Source organism: Parasteatoda tepidariorum, chromosome X2 (assembly GCF_043381705.1).
Source record: "Parasteatoda tepidariorum isolate YZ-2023 chromosome X2, CAS_Ptep_4.0, whole genome shotgun sequence".
Taxonomy (NCBI): Eukaryota; Metazoa; Arthropoda; class Arachnida; order Araneae; family Theridiidae; genus Parasteatoda; species Parasteatoda tepidariorum.
Genome location: NC_092215.1, coordinates 4532612 through 4545571, shown reverse-complemented (window position 1 = coordinate 4545571; position 12960 = coordinate 4532612). Strand labels below are relative to the sequence as shown.

The window sequence follows — 12960 nt, the reverse complement described above, 5'->3', positions numbered from 1 at the left end:
CTTTCAATGGTGAGCCCGTAAATGTTGATTGAATATTGTTTTTTAAACCTTTTTCAAGAATAAAATCGTAAATTAATTTTCTAAACTTATTAATATCTAGATCAAACATTAAATTAGTTTTATTTAGAATGCAATAAATGCTACTGATAAAACAAAAGGAATAAATAATTTTTTTTAAAATAATCAATGTTAAAAAAATATATATTTTTTTAATTTTATTAATAAAGGAGGAATATACTAACTGGTGGGACACTGTCTTTTTTTTAACCAGGGTTTCATTGAAGACAAATACTGATAAACATTAAAAGATAATTTAATTCATTCTGACTTTAATTATTTTAAATAATTTGCAAATAATGCTGTACTAACAGTAAGCAAATTGTACTATAACAATACAGTTGGGAAACAAAGTCACAACAATGATGGTAAAATGACACTGCTAATAACATACAATTCTTCGAATAATCAAAATAAAAAATGCTATAGTAATTATAAAGAAAGATACTAACTGCGACACTCGTATTGGCTTCTGTTGAATCTACATCCCATTTAAGCTAACAAAGAAGAGAATTAGATTAATCTACGTGCAATCGAAAAAATTTTATCAAAATTTTTATAATCTCTCTCTTTAGTGTTGCTATATACCAATTGCTATTTTGAAACAGTTCATTATTCATTTAGTATATTTTCCCAAAGGCATTTAAAGTGAAAGAGTATTTATAATTCAGGGACAATGATCTAAACAATCTTCCCTCTGTCCCTCAAGGGCAGAACCAGTCATAAAATATTCTATTGCATCTAAACATTTTTCTGCATTGTGTAAAGCAGCACGAATAAGAATATTAGAAAAAACAACAGCACTCTGTACTGAATACATTCTGAATATTTTTCTGCACAGCATCAGAGTACTAAGCCTGTTGCAGTTCTGTGACTACTCTTTTTTGTTTGTATGGGCTGAGTTCTGATGATCTGGCTAAATGTCAAGACAAGATTACGATATTTTCATGAAATTAGAACATAAAGTTGTGTATAAATACACATCCTTTTTAGCAACTTTGCTATGCATTCTTCAAAGATGCTTGCCAGTTGAATATGGCCCTGGCAGTTTAAATGAATGCGATCTTAACCAATACATTCATCTACAGATAAAGCTGATTCACAGAACATTAGCCCAAGTAAAATTCGCAAAGTTTTCATTACTTCATTGAATCACTTTATAGTGACGTTCTCAAAATTAACAAAATGTTGATGCCTTCTCTGATCTTGCAGCGAGAGAAATTTCTCAACTCTTCGTTGTAGAACAACAACTCAGGAATATTTCCGTAATGTGATCTGTCGAGTCAATTACAATCGCCAAGGTGCTAAATAGATTTTAAAATTGCAAATTAAAATAAATAAATAAAAAAAACACATGTAGATAGTTGCCTGGGGGTAGTTACGAGTTATACCTTTCGAGTTCGTCCCCACTCACAGAAGGGGTTCTGTGAGTTTTTTTTAAGTTCCTATCGACTGGCTGTCCCGAAGTTGCCAAGACTTGGCAATTATTCTTCCACAGATCACCATACGAAATCTCCCCTATTAGCCACAAAAGCCAGTATTTTTAAGTTGGGCATTGTACCCAATTGCACATCATTAGTAGCTTTATTTTTAAGGGAAGCAAAATAAATTATTATTTAATAGCACAACCATAAGTAATATTACAAAAGAAAAATTCAGTATCTGAATTGGAATAGTTACACAAGATACAAACAGTGCCAACAAACAGTTTAGATAAGATGCATAATCATTAAATACGTAAAAAATTAGATTTTAACTTACCAACATGAATTAAGACAGAATCATAATCGCCCGCTTGGCAACTGCACACTTAATTTGTCCACATTGATTCCAGGGCGTGCAAACAGCATCGATATCCTATTTTCATTCAACATTTAAGTAATTACTTCACCAGGGAATTACCTCGTAAAGAGAATAAAAGTATTCTATTCGTTAGTATTTTATGAAGAGACAAAAGAAACATGAAAGATTTGTTTTACATTGTCCATTTAAACTTAAAACATTAACTGTCAAAAATCTCAGGGCATTCAGAATGAAAAAATACAATTATAGATATAAAAGATGCAATTAGTTTGAGAAGTTAATTAAATGAAAAAATTCAATTTCAAATTAAAATCTAAATAAAGATAACTTAAATTGTACTTAATTTGCTAATCTGAATTATCTTCCAATGGATTATAATAATTTTACCATGTATTTCAAATTAAAAAAATATTGAGTAGAAATTGTTTTGCACATAAATGTGTTACATACAGAATACATTTTTTTCATGAAAGTATGCATGCTCATAATTTATTAAATTGTTAAACCTAAAAGAAGAATAATGAATGCAGAAATTGTGAATAAAAATGATAAATATTAGCTAAATTTGTTCCATTTCTCACAGATTTCGGTTTAGAATTTTTTTTAGATAAGTTTACAATAAAATTGAAACAAATTATTTTAAACATGATCAAAGAACTGTTCACTATTTTTAAAAAAATCCAATATCAAGCTATTTAGAAAAAATAAATTTTAACTAGCAGTATTTTTCCCAGAAAAAAAAGATACATTTTTATTATGTCACTAAAATAAATATAAATCATGTAATTTAACTAAATGACATTTCACTACTAAACTGCTTCACACATTTTTAACAGATCAAACAAAGGATTTCTAAGAAAGCAGAGAAAAACCTTGATAAATGAATTTTTTTATTTTTTTATTATAATTTTCTTAAATTACATAAATTTTACATATAAGGAGAAACGGACTATGTAATTTAAATTCTAAAGTGTTGTATGTACAGAAATTTAATAAAATTCATTAATCTTTTTTAAATTTCATGTAATTTTTTATATACTGCTATAAAACATACACTAATGTTGTATAAATCTTTAATTAATAAGAATTACCTGTAATTAAAACTTGGATGATAAAAATATGAAATCCCGCGCAACAAAATCCAGAAAATGGCTTCCTAGAAATGCTTTTGTTTAAACAACGCCAAATACTTTGGCGAATAAGTTTGGCACAGTACAGATCATACAATCAATATAGGGTTATAAGAAGATTGATGGATAAAAGCTAGCGCCAAGCTCACTCCGCCCAGTTACCAATTCCCAAATTGACCAAATATCCAGTTTTACACACAAAAAGTGTAGCTCGCATCTTTAAAAATATTATTTTCTGACATCCCCGCCGTNAAGTATATATATGTCAAAATCTACCAAATCATTTCTTAAAATTTGCAAATAACTATCTACCCTATTAGTGAATTGCAATCAAGCTCTTCTTTTGTAGTTTTAACAAGGAAGAAAGATAAATAACTTCACTTTATGTAAATATTTAAGCATTGCCTCCTTTATGAATATTTTTTTAAAGAAAACAATCATATTTTGAGTTACTCTCAAAGGGAAACCCCGAAAATGTCTTTCATATTGTTTGACATTTAAAGAGTTCCAGCTAAATGTTCAGCAATCGCTATGATTTTTTTTTTAAATAATGAATCCTTTTTTTAGCATATTTGACAGACAGCCAATCATCTTTGAATATAATGAGTTGCTCTTTTTGTTATTTTTAACTATTTCTAAGATATGTTTTTTTATTTTTAACTAAACCCAAAAATCACAGTAACTCGCAATTTAAGTATCGGTATACAACCTTATTTATGAAAGTTATAAAATAATTTATTGTAATTAAGATTAAGTTGAAATTAAAATTATCAAATGTTGCGTTGCATGCAAAAGAAAAACCGTGAAGAGTTTTTTCAGATTGCTTTTACAGGTATTATGATTCCAACTAAATGTTCATTATCTCAAATATCTAATCCTTTATCATTTTCATTATTTAAATGCTTTTTATCATCCTCCTTGATAGATGACCTGTTATCTTTGTGAATATAACGAGACGGTATTCTTACTTTTAACACAACCCATAAACTAAAGAAATTCGCAATTTAAGTATTGGAGTACAATAATATTTATGAAAGTTATAAGAATAATTTATTTTAATCAAGATTAAATTAAAATAAGGAAAAACCATGAAAGAGTTTTTCCGATTGCTTTGATCGGTAATAAGAATCCAACTAAATGTTCATTATCTAAAAGAAATTATTTTTAAATAATCAATCATTTTTTAATCATCCTTGATAGATGGCTATATTATCTTTGTGAATCTATCGAAACTCCCTTCTTATTTTTAATTCTACCCAGAAAGCAACCAGCAAAGTTTCAGAGAACAAGCATATTCATGAAAATTATAAGAATAACTTACTTTAATTAGGATCAAAATAAATTAATCAAATTTCTTATATTTTTATTTTTAGCTCAACCCTGGAATCAAAGTAATTTGCAATTTAAGTATCAGAGTAAAATCATTCTTATAAAAGGAGAACCACGAAAATGGTTTTCAGAATTCTTGACGGTAATAGAATCTGAATGTTCATTATAGCAATGAAATTATTTTTTAATAATCAATCATCTTTTTTTATCATCCTTGATATATAGCCTATCATCTTAGTAAATGCTCTGAAATGCTTTTCTTATTTTTGTACTTTTTTACATTTTTGTACACAATCCAAATATTAAAGTAACTTGTAATTTAAATAGAGGAGTAAAATCCTATTTTGAAAGAATTTTTGAATGAAAATAATTAGAATTTACATTGCGTACAAATGAAAACCAGTAAAACGTTTTAATAACAAACTAATTGAACGCTAACAGACGATAATGATACTTACTCTATCTCAGCAATTATTAACATTTTCCAATTTATTGTGCTTTATACGAAATTTAATGCTTTGGGCAGCTTAGATTGCTTACAAAAATGCTCTTTATTTTATTTATTTATTTTACTTATTTATTTTTTTGTAAGTACGTACTTAATAGGTGTGTTTTTTTTAATTTCAAGCATTTGAATTTCAGAATGGCGTAAAAAATTAATTTTTAAGAATATATTGTTTTTTTTTCTTTTTTAAATCTTAAAGTTCAAAAATTATAAATCTTTAAAAAATTCGGAAAAAATGTGTTATAAAAAGTGTGAATTTCAGATTTTTCTGGCACAGAGACAGAATGTTATTAATTACAATTTATAAAATTCAAATAAAAAAAGAACAAATTATTAAAAAACAACTTCAATGAAGAGACAAACTGCTCATTAGACTGCGTGGATATAGTGTAGAAACTAGTAACTAGACCAGTGATTTCAAAGTTCACTATGACGTCCGTTTAGTCGAGTAATTGATCTCTTTTCCTATATATCTATGGTAGCATCATAGCAAGCATGAAGAGTCTTCTGAGTTCATTTGTTGTTTGTAACGTTGAAATTTGGATTGAAAGAACACACATTATATAGGAAACACTACAAGATCGCAACGCTCGAATACGCTATCTGAGGAGAAGATCGGTTCCATGTTTTGACCCTCTTCTGAGTTGTATAGGTATGTACTACAATATTTTCCCTTTTCTTAATATTTTTCGTATTTAATTATAACAACTATTTTTTAAAAATTCCACGATGCTTTATTTTAGAACTATCTCCAAAGTAGTTTTCTGTTCCATATAGTTTCTTAATTTAAAAGTTTTTAATCTATTTGAAAATTAAGAGAGAAATGTTTCCTTCTCCTACGATACTATACACGCTAATGGTGAAAGCATGCAAACTTTTGCCATAGGTAGAGAGTTCTGCTTTATGCCACCTATAGCCCATTTCGATAGCCAATAATAATACTGGATGGTGAGTTTTTTCAAACTTAGGCCTAAAACTCAGTTGGAAGTAGTAACCTGGAAGTCATACGACGAGATTTAACTCCTAGAGCCATCGGTGCTTAGATTTACACGGTCAGCCATCCATGATCGCATGTATGTGAATCTCATGCAGGCCCAAGTAGCACCTAATATTAGATAACATCAGAAAATTGGCAAAATCTAGCGTTATCTTGCACAACTTCTAATATTAGAAAGATACAAGAGGTCGCTGTTTGCTCTGCATTATATAATATTAGATTCTATGCAAACTAATATTATCTAGCGTTAGCCATAATATTATTTTGCGTTATTTTTGATGCTATATAATATTAAATTTTGCATTTTCTGATATTATTTTGCTTTGCTTTTTTATTTTTTTTTGGAGTAAGCAAGAGGAAGATATGGTTGGTAGTAGAAAAATTCGGCGATATAATTTTTTTTTAATTTTCTGTATTGTTGTGAAGCAGTAAAACATAAAATAGTTTTATCTCATTTCATGCATTATTTACTTAGCAATACAGAAATACTAAATAAAATTATATTAGCGAATTCTGCTACCTTCCATTTTTCTCCTCCTTACTCCAAAGTATATCTAATGTTCAGCTGATTTTTTTGAATATTTCAAACTTAATTAAGAAATAATATTTTATTGCAACTTTTATTGATATTTTTTTCTTTTATTCATACAATGGGTTTTCTGACAAATTTAATATCATTAATAATTTTCAAGTCTTTTATTTTAAAATGTACTCTTAATTTTTTTAAAAAAAAACTGGGCTTATTGTATCAAAATCTCAATTTAATTTGTTAGTTTGTAATATATATATATATATTAAATGTGTAACTTAAGCCATTTGTAATTTCATAATTATTATTCATTATATTCTGAAATTATATAATAAAAACCACACTATATAATTATGAAGTTATATATTTACATTTGAACTGAGTGGAAATTTGAACTTAAAATTTTTTCCCCTTATAATATTAAAATAAAATTGTTCAATTTTTAAGTGGACATTTCTTGTAATAATTGGCACAATAAAGAACAAAATTTAAAAATATTCAAATTACTTACTTCAACAAATTTACACATATTTTTTTCCCTTCTTTTTTCACTGAAATTTCTAAATGGAGAAATACTTACGTAACTTTATTCTTTTAGTATTTGAAATTTTATTTAGCAAAACACCTAAAAACAAAACTCAAACGCAAGGTAGAAATTTTTCCAGGGAATGAAGCCAGGAAAGCAACTAATATCATGAAAATTGCTAATATATTTCATACTGTTAAAATAACTTTTATTGGCCCATCAGAAATTGTCACCAATTCTATAATTATTTAAAGGTGTTATGCTCTATTAAACTAACAATCTTTGCAAAAAATTTACATAACATTTTAATTTTAAAACTGTCAGTAAATATGATGTTTTATCTAAATTAAATTTGCACAAACATATAATTGCATACAAGAATGAGACGAAAAAAATAATAAAATTTTTTACATTATGTTTTAAAAGTTGCCTTTAGTATTATTGATCAAAATTTGACTACAATCAATTACTCTTTTGAGAAAGTGACCATAGCAAAATAGATTCTTGATTAAGACAATTCCATTCCTCGTTTTTCTCTGATTACATAGAATGCGTTACGACATGCGTTATGAAGAATTAGCCTTAAAAAACATATATTATGCATTTAAAAAAGTTGCTTTTGCAAAGAACCTTATATATAAAAATTTAAACAAGATTCTTCTCTACGTTGATTTAAATTTTCTGTTTTTACAATACTAATGCAAATAAATGTTCTGCTAAATTTTAAATAGTAAACCAAAGAAATTTTTACTATTATCATTATTTTACAATTACACTATTTTAAACATCATAAAAATATATATACACTTCTTATCTCAAATTTGAACTGCAAAATTGAAGAAATAAATACAATGCTAGTAGCATAATTATATGTATGTCTGGAAACTGTAGACTGTATGTTTTTGAAGTTTTTCTGAAGTTCTAAGATCAAAATTTTTGCTAATATGAATCTTACAAGAGTTTTAAATTCTTACTCTTATTATTTATTGTCCACATTATATCTTTTAATAACATATTTTCTTTTAAATTTAATTATCTTATTTAAAGGAAATGAGGGGACATGATTTCATGAAAATTGTTTTTTAATCTTAATTTGTTAACAATTTGATGGTTGAATTATTCAAATTTTTAAATTCACTGATAAAATAATGCACCTAGCATGATTTAGGGCTAATAAAGTGTACTCTTGCACCAAGCTACATAAATTTATTTTAATACACAATTTGTCGACCTCAAGTTAAAAGAAAGATAAGAAAAAACTATTAAACCAATGGAATGAGTACAAAGCTACTAAACAATAAAAATATTTTCAATCGAACACATTATCATATTTAATTTATTTTTAATTTTTATATTTTGTGGATTGTGTGCAGATTTTGATACGCAATTCTTTGTTAAAATATTAAATTATTGTAATTAAGTACTTCGTTCTGTCAAAAAAGATCCTTAAAGTTTCATGTTATTTTCTTCTAAATTTTACACAAAGATCCAAATTATCTAATCAAATAATCCCCCCCCCCAATAAGATAATTAATATTATAGTCTGAGTTGGCAAAAACCATGATTTTTTCGAGATAAAATAGTTGAAAAATCAGATTATTTTTACAAATATTTATATCGGATTTTCTTTTATTACTTAAATCATATTTATTTGTTTTTATATATATCAACCGAAGCTCGAATAAAGTGTATTAATAACAATTATTATTATTTAAAAACTATATCATAACTAAAGTACTTAAAATTTCTACATAACTACTATGGTTAAATAATTATTACACCGAAGAAAAATAATGTTAAAGTTGTTTTTCATTTAAGCTCAATGCTTTTATGAATTTCTAAAGATAATGATCCTATTTGTGAGTTAGATATCAGATAAGGAATGAATTAATTTATATTAGGAAATAGAAGAAGAAAAAAAATCAATTATTTTAAATTTCTGTTGATAGAACAAATAATCCTGTATTCTTTCGAAATGCGAGCTCAATAACTTAACGGTTAAGGCGCTGAGCTGCAGTTGTGAGGAACTGGGATTCGATCCCCAGTGATGGCTTGAAAGCCACATTATTTCAGATCGATGTGCACCCTGGGAAGTAAAAACGGGTGGTGCGCAATGCTAATCACATTTTTTCGATTTTGACTGATGCTCACGAAATTGTGGAGACTCTCCTGACTTTCAACGGATTGTTATGGTAATGTGCTTTACTTTACATGTTTAATGATTTTTAAAAGTATGCTTCTAAATAAGCACAAAACTCAATTGGTATAATAAACCGCTTTCCTGATTATCATGAGTTAACTCGGGTATGTATATATTGCAAATATTTATTATCCCGAGTAAACTCGGCCACAGCAGAATTCGTCAATGCGTTTTGCTTTATGACGTTTTCATTCGACCGGAAGCAAAACAAAAAAGAAGAATGATCTGCTGTGATTGGAAGTTTGCCAATATTTGTTTGGGAGTCTAAATATTTGTCTGTAGACGTGTTTTGTATTATTGTATATACAATGGTTCATGAATTTAAATTTAAAAAACTAAACAAATGGCTTTTGTAAGCGAAAGTGAAAGTAATGCAGAGGAATTTTCAGATTATGAAGATATGAGCATATACTGTATTTAATACATATACTATATATTATACTATATTTACTATACTAATATTTAACTTTTTTCATTTGCCCGAGATAATTTGGGATAGTAAACTGATGGTAAATTAAATATTTTTTACGCAGAAAAAAATAAAAATTTCAACTTAGAACTTGTGTATTATGTTTTGTTTTAAGTCCTTGTATTTTTAATTAAATTAAAAAACGCTGTTAAAATACGTTCATTAAATAACAAATTGTTTTATATGCAGCTAATGGAAGTTTTACACACATTAAGTCCCCATTTGCATAAATTTTTTGAATACTAAATAATTTACACACATTATCCTCTTATCATTTTTTTTACAAAAGTTTCAATATCAGACTTTGAAACAAATCTTCAGAATATGTAAACTGTCATAAATAAAAAATATTTTTGACTTGAATCACAATTTTTTTTAAATCGAGTTATTTAAATCATGACTACCCTAATTATAGTAAAGGAGTTTTTTAAAACGTATATTTCTTAGCACATGCATAAATTTTTAGAAATTTTGACACCTATCCAAAGATTTAAAATTATAACCAAAGTTCTTTTCTGAACTAAAAAAATTATAAAAAATCATTAAAGTGTCCGCAAAATGGCCCCCTCAAATGCAGTATTTATTATTAATTAGAAAGCAAAGGAGAACATTGCCTATAACGGAAATAGACAATAGTGTACCTCTAAAGTAGGCAAAAAAGAATTTTCTCAACCCTACTCATTTTATATTTGCATCACTATCGATTTTAGCGACATCTGTGCTATTGATCTAGGTTGACATGAACAAACTAAAAAAAATTTTAAAGATCAACATTTCTCAGCATATGTATATATTTTCAGAAATTTTGACACCTATCCAAATGCTTGAAATTATAACCAAAAAATTATAAAGAATCATTAAACTGTCCACCAAATGACCACCTCAAAATGCAGTATTAATTAGAAAACTCTGCTTCTTTCTAACAATATTACTTATTGACCTTTGAAAACACTTCGTTATTTTGGTCTTCTTAAATAGAAGTTATGATATTTTAAATTCTTGTTATTTTTTTTATTCATACTTAAATCAGAAGAAGAATTCAAGATTCTAGAGTAACTTTTCTTAAATTAAAATTATTTGTCAACTGTGAGGTATCGAAATAATAATTTAAAAGTAAAGTAAAAGAAAGCTCTTTTACGACATTCCCGTTTCAAACTTTAGAAGTGTATAATGAGTCAAAAGAATGCGATCTTTTTCCAGGAAAAATGTATCTGCAATGAAGATAAATAATTCTTTACAAAACACTTTTTGAAAATTAGAAAAGTTTTTTTTATTTCCAATGGCAGACATGAAAGACAAATTTGTAGCCGTGAGCAATATAAAGAAAGAACAAAAAACGGAAACAAGAGCTACAAAATGTCTATAGGTCTGTAATAATGCATCTCGCACGCCAATAACGTTCCCACAAGGCCCAGGAGGAAGTGCAGGGCAAGGTGGTTAGCGTCCATTTCTTCTTGCAGGTTACATAACGCACAAAAGGGGCTTGAAAAGATTTTGATTCTGTACAGGTGGTTTGATAAGCAGTCATGGCCAGTGGCAAGGCGAAAAAGGGCCACAGATTCTTCTCTTGGCCATGACGGAATATCTTTAATTCCTTCCAGCCAGTCCTTATCATTATTTGCTTTTTGGAATTTTGCCTCAAATGTTGTTCGAAGAGAGATTTTTATTAGCTTTTAACTCGCTTAAGAGAAATTTGTAGAATCTTGGCGGCTTTTTTGGCTAAGAAATCTGCAGTTTCGTTTGCCCTGAAGTACACAGTGCGCTGGTATCCATTGCATGGCGACATCTTTGTTGTGTTGGTCAAGGCTGTGAAGGGCTTGACGACAATGTAGAATGTCGGCTGACGCGGGGACATTGGAGGAAGCAATAGCTTGGAGTGCAGCTTTGGAGTCAGAGAGGATGACTACGTTATTGAATTTCTCCAGGTGATTCTGTAGTTGTGATAGAGCAACGCTTATTGCCGATAATGAGGTTCTACAGAGGCGTGACTATTGCTAGTTGAAAACTTCTGCATCGAAGGCTGTTCTAGACGAACCGATCGGGGTGTAAAATGAAAAAAGTTTGCACTAAACTCCGGCTCCAGCATTACTGCCTTTAAGCCAATATTGAATCGTCTGTGAATATATATAGCCATTCGTTCTCTGGGTACAGTAAGTGCAAAGTCTCCAGGGCGATAGATTTTAAGACTTGATCATTTGTGTCTCTCCTGGAAACTTCTTGACATAGGTTTAAACCCAGTGAGTATCTCTCTTTTCCGATAGGGCACTGTGATCTAGTAAGGTCTTCTGTCTTCCAAGTAATATTTAGTTGGTCTTTTAGGCAGTCTGGTAGTCTTAAAATTTTTTCCCACAAAATAACTGTCCTCTCTTCTACACTTGTCTTGATGTTCATATGGTGGGTAGATAATAAGAGTGCATCTATCGGAGTTGTTTTAACGGCCCCTGTTATAAGTTGAAGGGCCTGATTGTGGAATCTTTCCAGCGAGTCAAGAACTTTTTTGCTGGTCGCCGTCAGCGGCTAGCAGCAGTAAGTCATGAGGGGGAGTGTTTAAGATTTATATATCATATCGAGGGTATTTCTACAGCAGCCCCATTTTGACCCGGCTATTCTTTTCATTAGAGAAAGTCTCGAGGTGGCTCTCTCTAAAGCTATGGTCACGTGCTCTGTCCGCCTCAGTTTTGGATCGAATACAACACCTAAGTATGAAGAAGAGTCTGCATATAAAACGGGAACGTCCTCATACAATAGCTTTAGTTTGATAGGCTGATGTGTCAAGGAGAAGGTCTGGTAACATGTCTTTTCCAGGTTGACTTCCATGTTATTAATGTGGCACCATTTGTTTAATTCCCTTAAAGCCTTATTAAGGGCTAGTTCTGACTGTCGCTCAACACTATTTTTGGAAGTTTAAATTAGAAAAATTGAGGGGAAAAAATTTAAAAAGTAGGGGGAAAAAAACACAGACTATATTCATGAACAAAACACATTTTGTGATCGCAGTCGGTTTTTAACTAGGAAAGGAAACTAATTCATGAATGCAGACGATTCTTCACTTTCATTTATTTTCCATTGCAGATGTTTTCGATAAAATTTGTTTCTTTGCTTAAATTTAATTTAAATTCTAATTCGTCGCACATAGTACAACCAATTTTAAGTCCATTACATAAAAACAATTTTAACTGAGAAATTTGAGAGAAAGAGAAACCCGTGGTCATATCTATCAGGAGTAATAAGAGAAATTCGTTTTTTTTAAAAATTTTTTTTATTAATTTTTTTCTTAACATCTTTTTTCATTTCGGTAAAAATGATATGTCTTATTGTTATACAAATCATAGTTTTCCAAAATTTTATATCTCACCACCAGATAAAATCTTTTCACTGCCCCTAAGGCAATTTTTCTTTTAAGTTTTGTAATATT

General features: G+C 28.8%; 1 long non-coding RNA gene across 1 annotated transcript; it reads right to left on the bottom strand.

The window, feature by feature from the left end:
* Positions 1 to 478: 478 nt before the first annotated feature.
* Positions 479 to 3065, bottom strand: LOC122272974 (uncharacterized). Its single transcript, XR_011638353.1, has 3 exons — positions 2952 to 3065; positions 1819 to 1959; positions 479 to 554 (listed from the first exon to the last, which is right to left on the bottom strand). It is a non-coding gene; the product is annotated as an uncharacterized lncRNA (long non-coding RNA).
* Positions 3066 to 12960: the final 9895 nt, after the last annotated feature.